Raw genomic sequence first — 12186 nt, 5'->3', positions numbered from 1 at the left:
ATTGCAGAAGAATGATGAAAACTGGAGATATAAACTTAGGAGTCATGTACAAATAGATATTTAATACCATAAAGCAGGGAAAAAATCATCTAGGAATGGAGAGGATGTCCAAGACCTGAGCCCTGCAATACTCCAACTTTAAAAATTGCGAAGAGAGAATCCAGAGCAAAGATGACTGAGGAGCATCCAATCCAATGAGGTGAAATTCCCGTATGTGTGTGTTTCTGAATTCAACACTCTTCTTTCCTGATCTTTCTGTTGATTCTTGTGTCAGTTTTGATTCCTTCAATTCCAAATAACAAACAATCCAACTCAAATAAGCTTAAGCAATGAAAAAACAGCCAGTATGGCTCTAATAATGTCACTTGGATGTCACCTAGTTTCTCTCCTATGCTTTCCAATGTGGTGGCTTCATAGTTGGTTTCATGTAATAATGATGAGGCTGGGGTCCCACAAAAAGGAGGGGGATAGCACTAATGACCATAAGAAGCTTATAGTCAAACCAAATTCATGGCTGCAGTTCTGTAAAATCAAGGTGGTATAAAACAATCCTCAAAATCTGTGCAAAAGCTGGCCAGTGATTACAACCTACATTTTCCTTTTTGTCTTGCTCCTCTCAGTGCCAGGGCAACCTTCTCCACTGTCTCTAAGTGGGGGAGGAAGAGATGGTTTTACTTCTGGTTCACCTTTACCCTCAGTAGTTCCAGCTTTATATGGAAATAGTCTCCTATGAGACTCTCCACCTTGGGCAAGCTACAGACTTTGACTTCTAACCTCCTTGTCCTGCAAGGCTGCCAAAACCAAAGCCCTATTTTACTAGAATCAACAAATGTTCTCAGGGCAAAAGCAACTTAAGCCTTCCAGTGACCAGCACATCCCTCTAGGTTCCCACTAAACCTTAGATTTCCACCTTCTAGTCCCTTTGTCTCTTCCCAGTTCTTTCGTGCTTTTAAGGAAATTTAATTTTTTTAATTTAAAAAATATACCCAAACATTTTAATATTTTTCAGTAGGAACTCTGGTCCACCTAACCTTGCCTACCATGATCAGAAACAGAAGGCTACCATTTCCTTCTTCCTTGCCATTGGATGAGTTAGTTTCCTTGGCAGTTACAGTATTTGCATGAGGTTCCTCTGGCCAGGGGAGGGGAGGACAACCATGATACTCTTTCAGATGAGCTATTTTTTTGCAATCCAAAGGCCCTCTTCCTCCCTGCTCCCACAGAGACAGAATACTTCCCATAGACATGGTGGCTTGCCAGTGTGGTTTTTCTGGTAACCCCACTTCTTTTGCTTCTTTGAGCCAAACTACATCCAGGAGGGTATATTCCTCCAGCTGCACACCCAGTTCCCACAACACTTGCTACAAGCAAGGGATAGAGGTTTTTCACATCAGGTTGCACTTTTTACCTCAAAGAGCATGATTTTCTAGAACTTTCTAAGATCTGTAGCTACTGGGCTCTCTCACCATCTCCCTGCTGCTTCTCTTCATTTCCTCCCACAAGGCTTCCACCTGATCTCATCTATTCAGGACTCTCTCTCTTCACACACATTTTGAAGCTTATGGATTAAATTTCTCTCCTAATTTTGCCAAAAATAGAATAGTTTGCAAGGTTTTCATTATTATTTTTTCACCTCCCTTGTTGCTTTTGAATGTTTTTCAGGAAAAGAAGGGGAAATGCCAACTAACACAGCAATGTTTTTATTCAAAGGTTGAAATCGTCTTGACTCCTCTCTTTCTCTCACATCTAATACCAAATACGTCCTCAAGTCCTGTCAATTCTACCTTCAAAATACATTCAGAACTTGTCCACTTCTCACCACCTCCACCTCCACCCTAATCTAAGCCACCATTGTATTTTATCTAGACTATCGCACTGCCTCCTAATTAGTTGTCCTGGATTCACCTTGGCTGCCTTACCGCCTATTCTCCATACAGCATTTACATTTTTCAAGACAGAAGCCAGATCGTGCCACCTGTGCTCAAAATCTTCCAATGGCTTCCTATCTCAGTAGAATAAAATCAGTCTTTAATATAGATATGAAGCCCTACATTCCCTCCAACTCCCCCTCTCCCATTATTCATTGCATTCCAGCCACAATACCCTCCTTGCTATTCTTCAAACAAGTCAAGCATACTCCTACCTCAGGGCCTTTGCACTTGCTGAACCCTCTGCAGGGAATGCAGCACCCCTAGGTTTCCTCGTGGCTCACTCTTCACTTCATTCACATCTCTGCTCAAATAGCACTGTATAAAGAGGCCTTCCTTGAACGACCTCTCTAACATAACAGCATTACCCTTGACATCCACTCTGTTTCCTTACTCAGTTTATATTTCTTCCTTGCACTTATCACCACCTTACATATTTTATGTTTATTTGCTTTTTCGTTTGGAGTTGTTTGTTTTCCCCCCACCCAAAATATAAGCTCTATGAGAACAAGACCTTTGTCTGTTTTTATTCCCTGATCTATCACAAGAATCTAGAAAAGTGCCTGGCCCTATAGTAAACACTCAGTAAATACCACAGAGTGAAGGCTGTGGCTACAGAGGAACCCCACTGCAGGAAGCCCAGTAAAAGCAGAGACCAGGCAGCTCCACCCTCTATGCCTTGGAGCGCTCTCTCACCTCCCTGCCATCTCCCTGCCATCCAACTTCTTTGCTCACTCACCTACCTTTCTAACGTCACTACTGTCAGCCTGAATCCAGTAGTCCTTCCTGCCTGAGGCTCCCCAGCTCCACCATTTCAGTGTCTAAATCCCAAACATCTAATTGGTCCACCTTAGTCCAAGAACCCATCCAGAGTCCAATTAGCCATTGCTGGGGGGCAGAAGGAGGGTGTGGCTGTGTCTGTTCATAGGCCAAGTAGAGTCACCCCCTCTAGGTGCCCTACAAAGGGAAAACTGCTGGCGATCGTTCATTCAAATACAGAACAAGCCTCCCCTAACGCATCCCTGACACTGGCAGAGAGAATGTGCATAACTTCGACAAGGGTGCCTCTAACTCAAACGCCTTCCCAGTCCTGGCGAATAATACAAAGGAGTGAAGAGGGCAGCATGGCAAGATGACAAAGCTAGGAGCAGCCACTCTTACTAACTATTGCCAAGGAGGAACGTGGGCCTGGTGTTGCCAGATCTTCTGAGGACTCAAGCGAAGCCAAGAAATTTGGAAATTTAGTGTGAAATCTCCCACTTTTTAAATGATGACAACTAATCTAATTTTTAAAAAATAAAACACGGTGCAGACCAAATAAAACACATCTGCTAACCAAATTTGGCTCAGGGCTACCAGGGTGTGATTCTGTTTTATATAGTCAGCTCAAAAATAGGACACAGTAATTTATCACACTCAAAAGCAATGTGTCCCAGGGGGTTCAGTGTGAGGATTTCATTAACTGGAGTAACCAGGCCTCTCAGCCCCGTTCACAGCACCTCTCCCATCCTCTCTACCAACCCCCCTACAAACTCCCACCAACTTTTCACTGCGAGAGATGAGGTTTAGTGGAAAGCATTCAGGCTTCAGAATCAAACAAACCTGGGTTAAAACCCAGGGCTACCTCCTAGCATTCCTTAACCTCTCTAAGCCTCAGTTTCTTCATCTGCAAAATGGGAATACTAAGTCCTACCTAGAAGGGTCCTCAGGAATAGAGAAAATGTGAGCTGCCTTCCCCATGGATGTGACACCTGAAAACCCACAACAGCAGATACAGGGTGTTCAGAATCAGCTGATGCCACCTAAACCTCTCTGTAGAATAAAGAAAAGGCAAAAATGGATTTAGTAAGTAAAATAAAGATGCGAAATACAGCCCTTCAGGGCTCCAGAACTTCACACTAAAGGAGCTGCTTGTGAACTTAGTCCAGAACGTCTACATGTATAGAAACTAGCACTAATTAAAATTCGCAGACATCAATTATCTGATTATTCAAGAACTCTCTCAACTTCTAAAGTTATTTTTTGTATGCATATTTCAACACAACACCAAAGTCAAGTCAATACATGCCAATTCTCCAATGGTCTCAAAAAAAAAAAAAAAGTAATCCTGTAGCTCCGGAGACACAACTTAAAAAAGAAAGCTCTGGGGGCACCTGGGTGGCTCAGTCGTTAAGCGTCTGCCTTCAGCTCAGGTCATGATCCCAGGGTCCTGGGATCGAGCCCCACATCGGGCTCCCAGCTCAGTGGGGAGTCTGCTTCTCCGACTCCCTCTGCCCTTCCCACTGCTTGTGCTCTGTCTCTCTCTCTCAAATAAATAAATAAAATCTAAGCTATAGCATCTTTAAAAAAAAAGAAAGAAAGCCCTGTTTGCCAAGTGCAAACTGTAATGACGTCCCCTTCCGGCGTGGACTGCCAGTGACAACACGGGACAGCCCTACGTCCACCAACAAACACAGGGGAGCCACCACCGCAAACAAGGATCCACAACCCCCGGAAATTATGCCTCCCTCGCCCACCCCTACCCTGCCCTGTGCTCTCCAGGGAGGCATCAGGCAGTGAAGACCCCTCAAGCCAGGGCCAGAGGGCCACACAGAACACTTGGCTTCCTAACACACAGCACACATCTCAAGAGTCACGCAACAGGAAGGGGGTCAGCCTACAAGGAAACACGCAAATGAAGCGCCCTCCAGAAAGCAGGATGACCCTCAACTGCAAAACCCAGAAACACATTTCTACCAGCAGAGACCCGAGGTAGACTAGTCCACCCAGGAGGCTTCAAAAGAATGAAACTTGTCCCCAGTCGCCAATACTTTCCCCTCCCCCCAGGAAGAGCCCAGTGCCCCCATCCCAGATATGCCTGGGCCCTAGTCCTGTCTCCCCAGCTCTCGGGGCTCTCAGAATCATCCATGTCCATTACCAGCTATCCTCCAGGGAGACCCAAGCACCGGAAATCACTTCCCTCCTCACTGCCAAGCCTCTCCTGGGAGGCAGGTCATCAGGAATTATGTAAGCTATCTTCTAGATTAAAAAAAAAAAAAAAAAAAGAGGGGGGAGGGAGTCTATGAGGGGTGGAGTAAAATTCAAGATCCGCCAGGAGCTGACAATCCTTGAAGCTGGGCATCAGGTGAACAGGGGTCAGTTATACTCTCCTCAATTTGTGTCTATGTTTAAAATGTACCATAATAAAAAAAGCTTTTCAAGGGGTGTGGGGAGAGGACACAGATACAACCTGAAAACAAAACTAAGTGTCCTTCACTCTCCACCCTGTGTTTGAACACGGAAAAATCTGGGAAGTCCTCAGACTCTCAGATCCATAGCCCAGAGGGGTCATGCACTCCCAGAGGAGAAACAGCATCTTCTAAAGCCCCACACTCGCTGTCCTCAACAAAATCACCTTTGAAAAACTCCCTAGAACTTTTCAAAATTATTCTGGCATGACCCAGCTTCCCTTCTTGGCCTGTAAACCTTCTGCCTCCAGAAATCACCCCTCCAGCCTCATCCCACTACAAGGGCCTCTACTTCCTGTTCCAAACCAGCGTGTTGAGCAATCGAGCTATTGAAATAGCTCCTGGGTGGCAGACAGAAGCCTGCGCTCCCACGGCCTGTGTAGCTGGTTCTCCCTCCTGGGGGTCCGAAGGGAGGGGACGGTTATCACTTTCAGGGAGTCAAGGAACACTTTATATGACCTTCTTCTTCCTCTTCCCTTTAGCTTCAACTTGCTCCCTATAAGAAATTTTTTTTGGGGGGCGCCTGGGTGGCTCAGTTGGTTAAGCGACTGCCTTCAGCTCAGGTCATGATCCCGGAGTCCTGGGATCGAGTCCCACATCGGGCTCCCGGCTCGGCGGAGAGCCTGCTTCTCCCTCTGACCCTATCCCCTCTCATGCTGTTTCTCTCTCTCTCTCTCTCAAATAAATAAATAAAATCTTTAAAAAAAAAAAAAAAAGAAAGAAAAGAAATTTTTTTTATTTATTTATTTGAGAGAGAGAGAGCACATAAGAGGGGGATGGGTCAGAGGGAGAAGCAGACTCCCTGCAGAGCAGGGAGCCCGGTGTGGGACTCGATCCCGAGACTCCAGGATCATGACCTGAGCCGAAGGCAGTCGCTTAACCGACTGAGCCACCCAGGTGCCCAAGAAATTTTTTTTTTTTTAATGATCTAAAGTGGATTTTGTCAATCTCAACACTGTTGACATTTGGGGCCAAAAAATTCCTGGTTGGGGGGGCTGTCCTGTGCATTGTAGGATGTTCAGCACCCTCCCTAGCCTCCACCCACTGAATGACAGGAGCACACATCCCAGTCGTGACAACCCAAAATGTCCCAGACATTGCCACATGTTCCCTAAGGGGTAAAACTGCCCCTGCTTAAGAATCACTGGTCTAGGGCGCCTGGGTGGCTCAGTTGGTTAAGCGACTGCCTTCGGCTCAGGTCATGATCCTGGAGTCCCTGGATGGAGTCCCGCATCGGGCTCCCTGCTCAGCAGGGAGTCTGCTTCTCCCTCTGACCCTCCCCACTCTCATGTGCTCTCTCTCATTCTCTCTCTCTCAAATAAATAAATAAAATCTTTAAAAAAAAAAAAAAAGAATCACTGGTCTAAAGGATACTGAAAAGCTAGACCAATATTGTCCTGGCAAAAAAAAAAAAAAAAAAATTGAGGTTACAGTTTATTTCCACATGCACTATTAGACGACATATTTCAGCATATAAATGTTTGAGTATGAATATTCAAGACATGCTGCATCCTAAGCCAGAAACACATAAATTAACAAGAGAGAAATAAACTTATAATACTCCCAACTATTTTTTCTGTCTTTGTGGTTTCCTGTGTAAATCTTACTTGTTTCCTCCAGATGATCCTGTTTGCCTGTCAATGTGGTAATGGTTTCACCCAGGCCTAATTTGAAGTGCCCCATAATCTGCGTTAGAAGGAAAAACTTCTAATGATTCTGAGCACTCCCCAAGGTGTGGCGGCTCTCCAGCACTTATTTAACAGGTGTCACTGGAAAACAGCATCCTCCAAAAGAAGGCTTCCTAACAAAAGCAGAGAAAAGCATCACCAACACGTCTGGTACAACTTAAGAGAACACCAGATTCCTAATGCGACCAAGAAGCACCGCACACAGATCCTCAACGTGACCAAGAAGCACCGCACACAGCTAAAGGAGCCGGAATAAGAGTCTGCAACCCCCACAGGGAAATACTGTTACATGCCTTCAGTAAGCAGAGGGAGTTTCCCACTGTATTTAATGGGACACTCCCCTCTTGAGAAGAAAGAAAATCTGTTTTCAGTCTGCAGGGAACTTATATTAGCCACAGTCTATTATCCAGCTTTGGGGAACAGACATACATAGCTGTCTCTCATCCCCACCCCATCAGACTCCCCAGCTCCATTCGGGGGTTCTCCAATGCCCCTCTCACCCCAGAGAGATACTGACTTGTTCTTCCCCTCTGATGCTTGTGGACAGGCAGGCACTGGGGGGGGTTCTGTCTTTTGGGGTCCATTCCTCCCCTCTTACCCCATGCCACTGCCTGTCTCAGTCTGGATCACCCCAATCCTAGATTCTGGCCAAGGCCTCCTAACAGTCTTCCTGGTTTCACATTTCCCCTCTAATCCAGGTTTTACGCCAATGATGGTCTTTCAAGAGCCCAAGCCAGAAGGGCCCAGAATCCTTCTACGGTTTCCCACTCCCTATCACTGGATACCACCCTAACTTCTTTGGTGCACAGATCTGTGAAGCACATCCAACGTTTGACCCAAGAAGAGTCCGAGTAGGAGCAGGATGAGCAGGGAGTGGGAAGATGCACACACGTGAGGGATTAATCCACTGGATAGATGGAGGGAGAAGAGGGAGGACGGTGTTAAACTCAATGACAGAGTTTCCTCTCAACCCTGACTTCTTGTGATTCTGAGAACTCCTGGGTCTGCCCCTCAGAGCCTGCCATCATCTGACCCCAAGCCCCTCAGAGTCATGCCAAACTGTCCCCCACAAATGCCCCTCACATAGTGCTGCACACGGTTACCCCACCTCTACAGGATGACTTCTTTCCTGGTCATCTTTCTTTGTTTTCTTTTTTAATTACAAAAGGAATGATGCTGGTGGCAAAAGCATAAAATAATATTGAAGTATTTAAGGTGAAGCTTCTCAACCATTACACGCCCATCATTAGCACTGGCAGCCAGGAGTGCAGTGCACGCCCCCTGCTCCCTCCCCATGACACACACACACACACACACACACTCACACTCACACACACACAATCCACTCATTCGATACTTGATCTTATACTGTTCCTTAGGGAGGAGGACATTTAATTCTGGCGCGCACTCACGCATCTCTCCAGCACTCCATGAGGTTAAATCGAGTTAGTTCATCTGCTTTAGCCGCTGCTGTTCCACCAACGAGGGAATGCGAGGCAGGGAGAACACGTGTCTTGCTCAAAATCACACATTAGCTGGCAGCCGAGTTAAGACCACAACAAGAACCCCTACCCCGGTGTTTGTTATTACACTGTAAAGTACTCTTCACCCACACTACAGAATGCAATGCTGTACAGACAGAAGGTAGAAATAAATACCTGTTGAAAGAAGAACCTATGGAAGCAGGACAGCACAGTGGCTGGTTAAGTACTTGGACTCTGAACTCAGGCTACCTAGGTTAGAATCTGGCTGTCCTTTACCTAACCGTGCAACCTGAGTCAATCAACTGGGCCTCAATTTCATCGTCTGAAATAGGGGGTAATGACAGTACGTCCCTTACAAGGTCATTGTGAGAATGAGATAACTTAGTATCTATAAAGCACCCCAAACAGTGTCCGGTACGTGTGCTAATAAAATCACCGCCACAGCTCTAATAGAAGCCCCCAAACACAATAAATATTCTTAAATCCTTCTTAAAATTGAGGCTGGCAAATCAAAACCACATCTTGTTAGCTCCATACCTCGTCCCAAGAGAAATCAGCATGGGGGAAAAACTCAGATGATATAACTAGAAAAAATATCTAAGTGACCCAGTGACTGAAACCATTACTCCAGGGAGGAACGACCTCATAGATCAGTAACACCTACTGCACCAAAGAATAAAAAACCTTAACAGCCTCTCACAATCATTATCTAAGTAAAGTGGGCTGCAAATCTGCTGGAGAATTGTTTTTGCCATGATAATATTTCTAGTAAATTGCTGCTTCTATACTAAATGTACTGGTGGTGGGGAACTGGCATGCTAATAGAAAGATTATTATAGGAACACAATTAACATGAATTAGATATTATTAAAGATTCAACTACAACAGTGCCTGATTACAAGAGATTTCAGGCTGTATTGCTTAATGGGCAGATAAAAGTGCTAATTAAGCCCACTCGTAGAGGATGTCCCTAGGCAGGTCTGTAAACCACAGGTAGCAAGAGGTCTATGTACTAAATGAGGAGCTGTATTACCAACCCAGTTGGGCATAGTCCTACAGGGAGATGGGGAAAGAACAGGAAGAGCCAAAGTTTTCTGCACAGGAGGGGTAACCTGGTAAAGCAGAGAAGTATCCAAACTTACCTGAATCTCGGGTTGGTTGGTTGGTTTTCCTTAGCTACTTCCTCAGCAATACTTCTAAAACCGCCTTTGCTTAAGTGAAGAAGATCAAATAACTCACCATAGACTGGTGACCCTCAATAAACAGCATAAGCAAGGAGAGGCAGAGAAAGCCTTGCCATTTATTACCAAAACCTTGCCAGGCAACCGGAAGACACTGAATAGCTAGCTCTCCCCGCCGCACCCTGGCCCAAAGCATCTCACGGCAAACAGCCTAAAGCTCCCAGTGGCTCTGAAAGAGTTGCTAGACTGAAGGCATTAGCCATGCGTCTCAGGATCTACTTTGCTTTCCCACCTTGTTAATTAACTAATCAGGGATAGCAAAGCACCTCACAAATATAAACTGTCAGGGAAACGCTAAGGAAACTCGCCTACCTGGTCTAAATGTCAATACTAAATTAGGAAAGGGAGAAGAGCTGAGCGGTCCCCAGTTGCAGCAATCCTGGGGCCAGGGCTCGCTAACCAAGGCGGACCGACCCGTGTGCCCTGCAGCAGCCTCCGGCCCCGGGGCAGGGCTCTCGGCAGGACTTCTGGAAGGGAAACCTGGACCGGAGCCACCCCGGGGCAAAGGGAACGCTGCGCGCCAGGCGCATCCTCGCGGCTCAGCCTCCATCTCCCCGCATCTCTGGGATGTCAACAAACGCCGACCACAAAGTGAAACTTTCCGGGCCCCCGCTGTCGCGCTGGGTCTCTGCCCTCTGCCCGTCAGCGCGTCGCGGGGACAGGTGTGGAGCCGGGCCTCGGGAGGGGACCCCCGCCCCCAGCCCCTGCGATTGTGTAATCGGCCCGGGAGGGGGTGCTCAGCGTCGGCCCCACGCCCGGCGGCGGAGGCGCGGCCCCGGGACCCCGCGGCAGGCGCGGAGCCCGAGGCTGTGGGGGGTTGGGGAGGACAGTCGTCCCGCCCCCCGGGACCGCCCCCGGGCGGCCAGGAGAGCCGCGGCGCTGACAGAGCCCGGAGGGGGCGCCCGCGCGGCGGACCGATGCCAAGGAGGGGGCGCGAGGACTCGGCAGCGCGGCCAGCCTTACCTGCGCACCGAGCCGGCATGGCGGGAGGCGGCTCGGGATGCCGGGACGGCGGGCGGCGGGCGGCAGCGCTGGCAGCCACCCGGCCACGGCATGTAAGGAACCGCGGCGGCGGCTGCGGCGGCGGCGGCGGGCGCGGGACTGACAGCCCCAGGCCCCGCCTCCAGGCCCCGGGCCCCGCCCCCTCCGCGGCCGCGCGCCGGGCCCCGCCTCCTCCGCCCACAGCCGGGGTCAAGCTGGGTCCACCAACCGGGGAGGGCGGGGGCGCTCGCTTCCGATTGGCCTGAGAGCCGCCCGCCCCGCCCACTCCCCCACCTCCTCGGCAGGGAGCGGCGCGTGCGCGGTGGCGGCGATGGGCAACGCACGAGTGCTGGCGTTCTAGGTCCCCAGCGGTGGGTACCCGGCCTCCTTCCTAATCCGGGATGGCTGGGAGCCCTGGATGGCCTGAGGAACCAGGAATCAGACTCAGACTACATAGTGGGTTGTCCTTATTCACCTGTAGACAAATCTGTGGGAGAAAACCAAACCAGAATGAGCCAGGCTCTGTCTAACCAGAGGAGACCCCAAAATTGTGATCTGCAACAGAAAACGAGCCACCAGCCCGGATGCATCTGCGATGGATCCCAGGGGTGCCTTATGCACGCGCTGGATTCGCTCCCTGGTCAGCAAGGGTCGTGTGTGTGCAGAGAGTCTAGCAGTTGAGAAGCGAGGTTAGGGCGTTAGGGTTGTGCCAACAGAGAAAGTGAGTGATGCTGAACTAAGTGGCCCTTCTCCTCCAGCACTTACCTCCTCCACCCCCGCCCCCTCTCCGAATCTCCCACCTCTCCCTCTGCGCAAGTTCCAGTACCCTCAGCCTGTAAACAAGATCAAGTCTCTCCCAGCAAGAATAAATTCAGCAATTTCAGCAATTTCACTCCTCAGTGTGTACTCAAGGAAATTGGAAACATACCTACGCAAAAACTAGTACACAGATGTTCACAGCCTATTCATAATGGCCAAAAGTTGGAACAATCAGAAGGTCCATCATTCGATGAAAGGGTAAATTTTGGTTTATCCATACAATGGAATATTACTGGACCATAAAAGGGAATGAAGTAATATGGATGAACATTGAAAACTAAGTGAAGAAAGCCAGACATGAATGACCACACAGCATATGAGTCCATTTTTATGAAATGTCTGGAATAGGCAAATCTACAGAAAGTAGATGAATGGCCACCAGGGGCTGGGAGTAAGAGAAAATAGGGAGCGACTGCTAATGTAGCATTTTGCTACCCCTTCTCATCCAAGATTCTTGCAATGGCGGCCTACATGTTTTTACCCCTCCTTCCTCATCTCCCATTTATATATTAGTTCCCTAGAATGTAGCTTCTGCTGGTACCAGAGCTGAAATCTCCGCTCTCTTTGAATCCTGAAGCTTTCTGTGACCCTGAACATTCCTGGTTCTCCTCCTCCTCTCCATTCTTTCTGTCTTTTGACCTTTCCCTTGGCAAGCCTATTTAAAATATTGATGTTTTCTGTGACTTCTTCCTAGGTTCTATTGTCCATGTCTGTGAGTTCAATTACTGCTTCAGATTCTAACATCCACCTGATGCCCCACAGGTTTCTCAAACTCAGTGTGTCCTAAGCAATCTGTCATCTTCTGTCCCCCTACTCTG

At 48.2% G+C, this 12186-nt stretch overlaps 1 protein-coding gene across 5 annotated transcripts in view; it reads right to left on the bottom strand.

The window, feature by feature from the left end:
- The window catches only part of HIVEP3 (HIVEP zinc finger 3), a 449883-nt gene extending 439204 nt beyond the window's left edge, over positions 1-10679 (bottom strand). For 3 of the 5 annotated variants that reach the window (XM_064589326.1, XM_064589332.1, XM_064589331.1), the window contains exon 1: positions 10532-10679. The gene's annotated coding sequence lies outside the window, so the exon portion shown is untranslated. Of the gene's footprint in view, positions 1-9469; positions 10370-10531 lie in introns of those variants that run through there. The other 2 variants (XM_064589328.1, XM_064589327.1) reach the window with 2 other exon arrangements.
- Positions 10680-12186: the final 1507 nt, after the last annotated feature.

This window comes from Mirounga angustirostris, unplaced genomic scaffold (assembly GCF_029215605.1).
Source record: "Mirounga angustirostris isolate CCGP_5_RB_7025 unplaced genomic scaffold, mMirAng1.0.hap1 SCAF_4, whole genome shotgun sequence".
Taxonomy (NCBI): Eukaryota; Metazoa; Chordata; class Mammalia; order Carnivora; family Phocidae; genus Mirounga; species Mirounga angustirostris.
The sequence above is the reverse complement of the archived record's forward strand: the minus strand, read 5'-3'. Positions and strand labels throughout refer to the sequence as shown.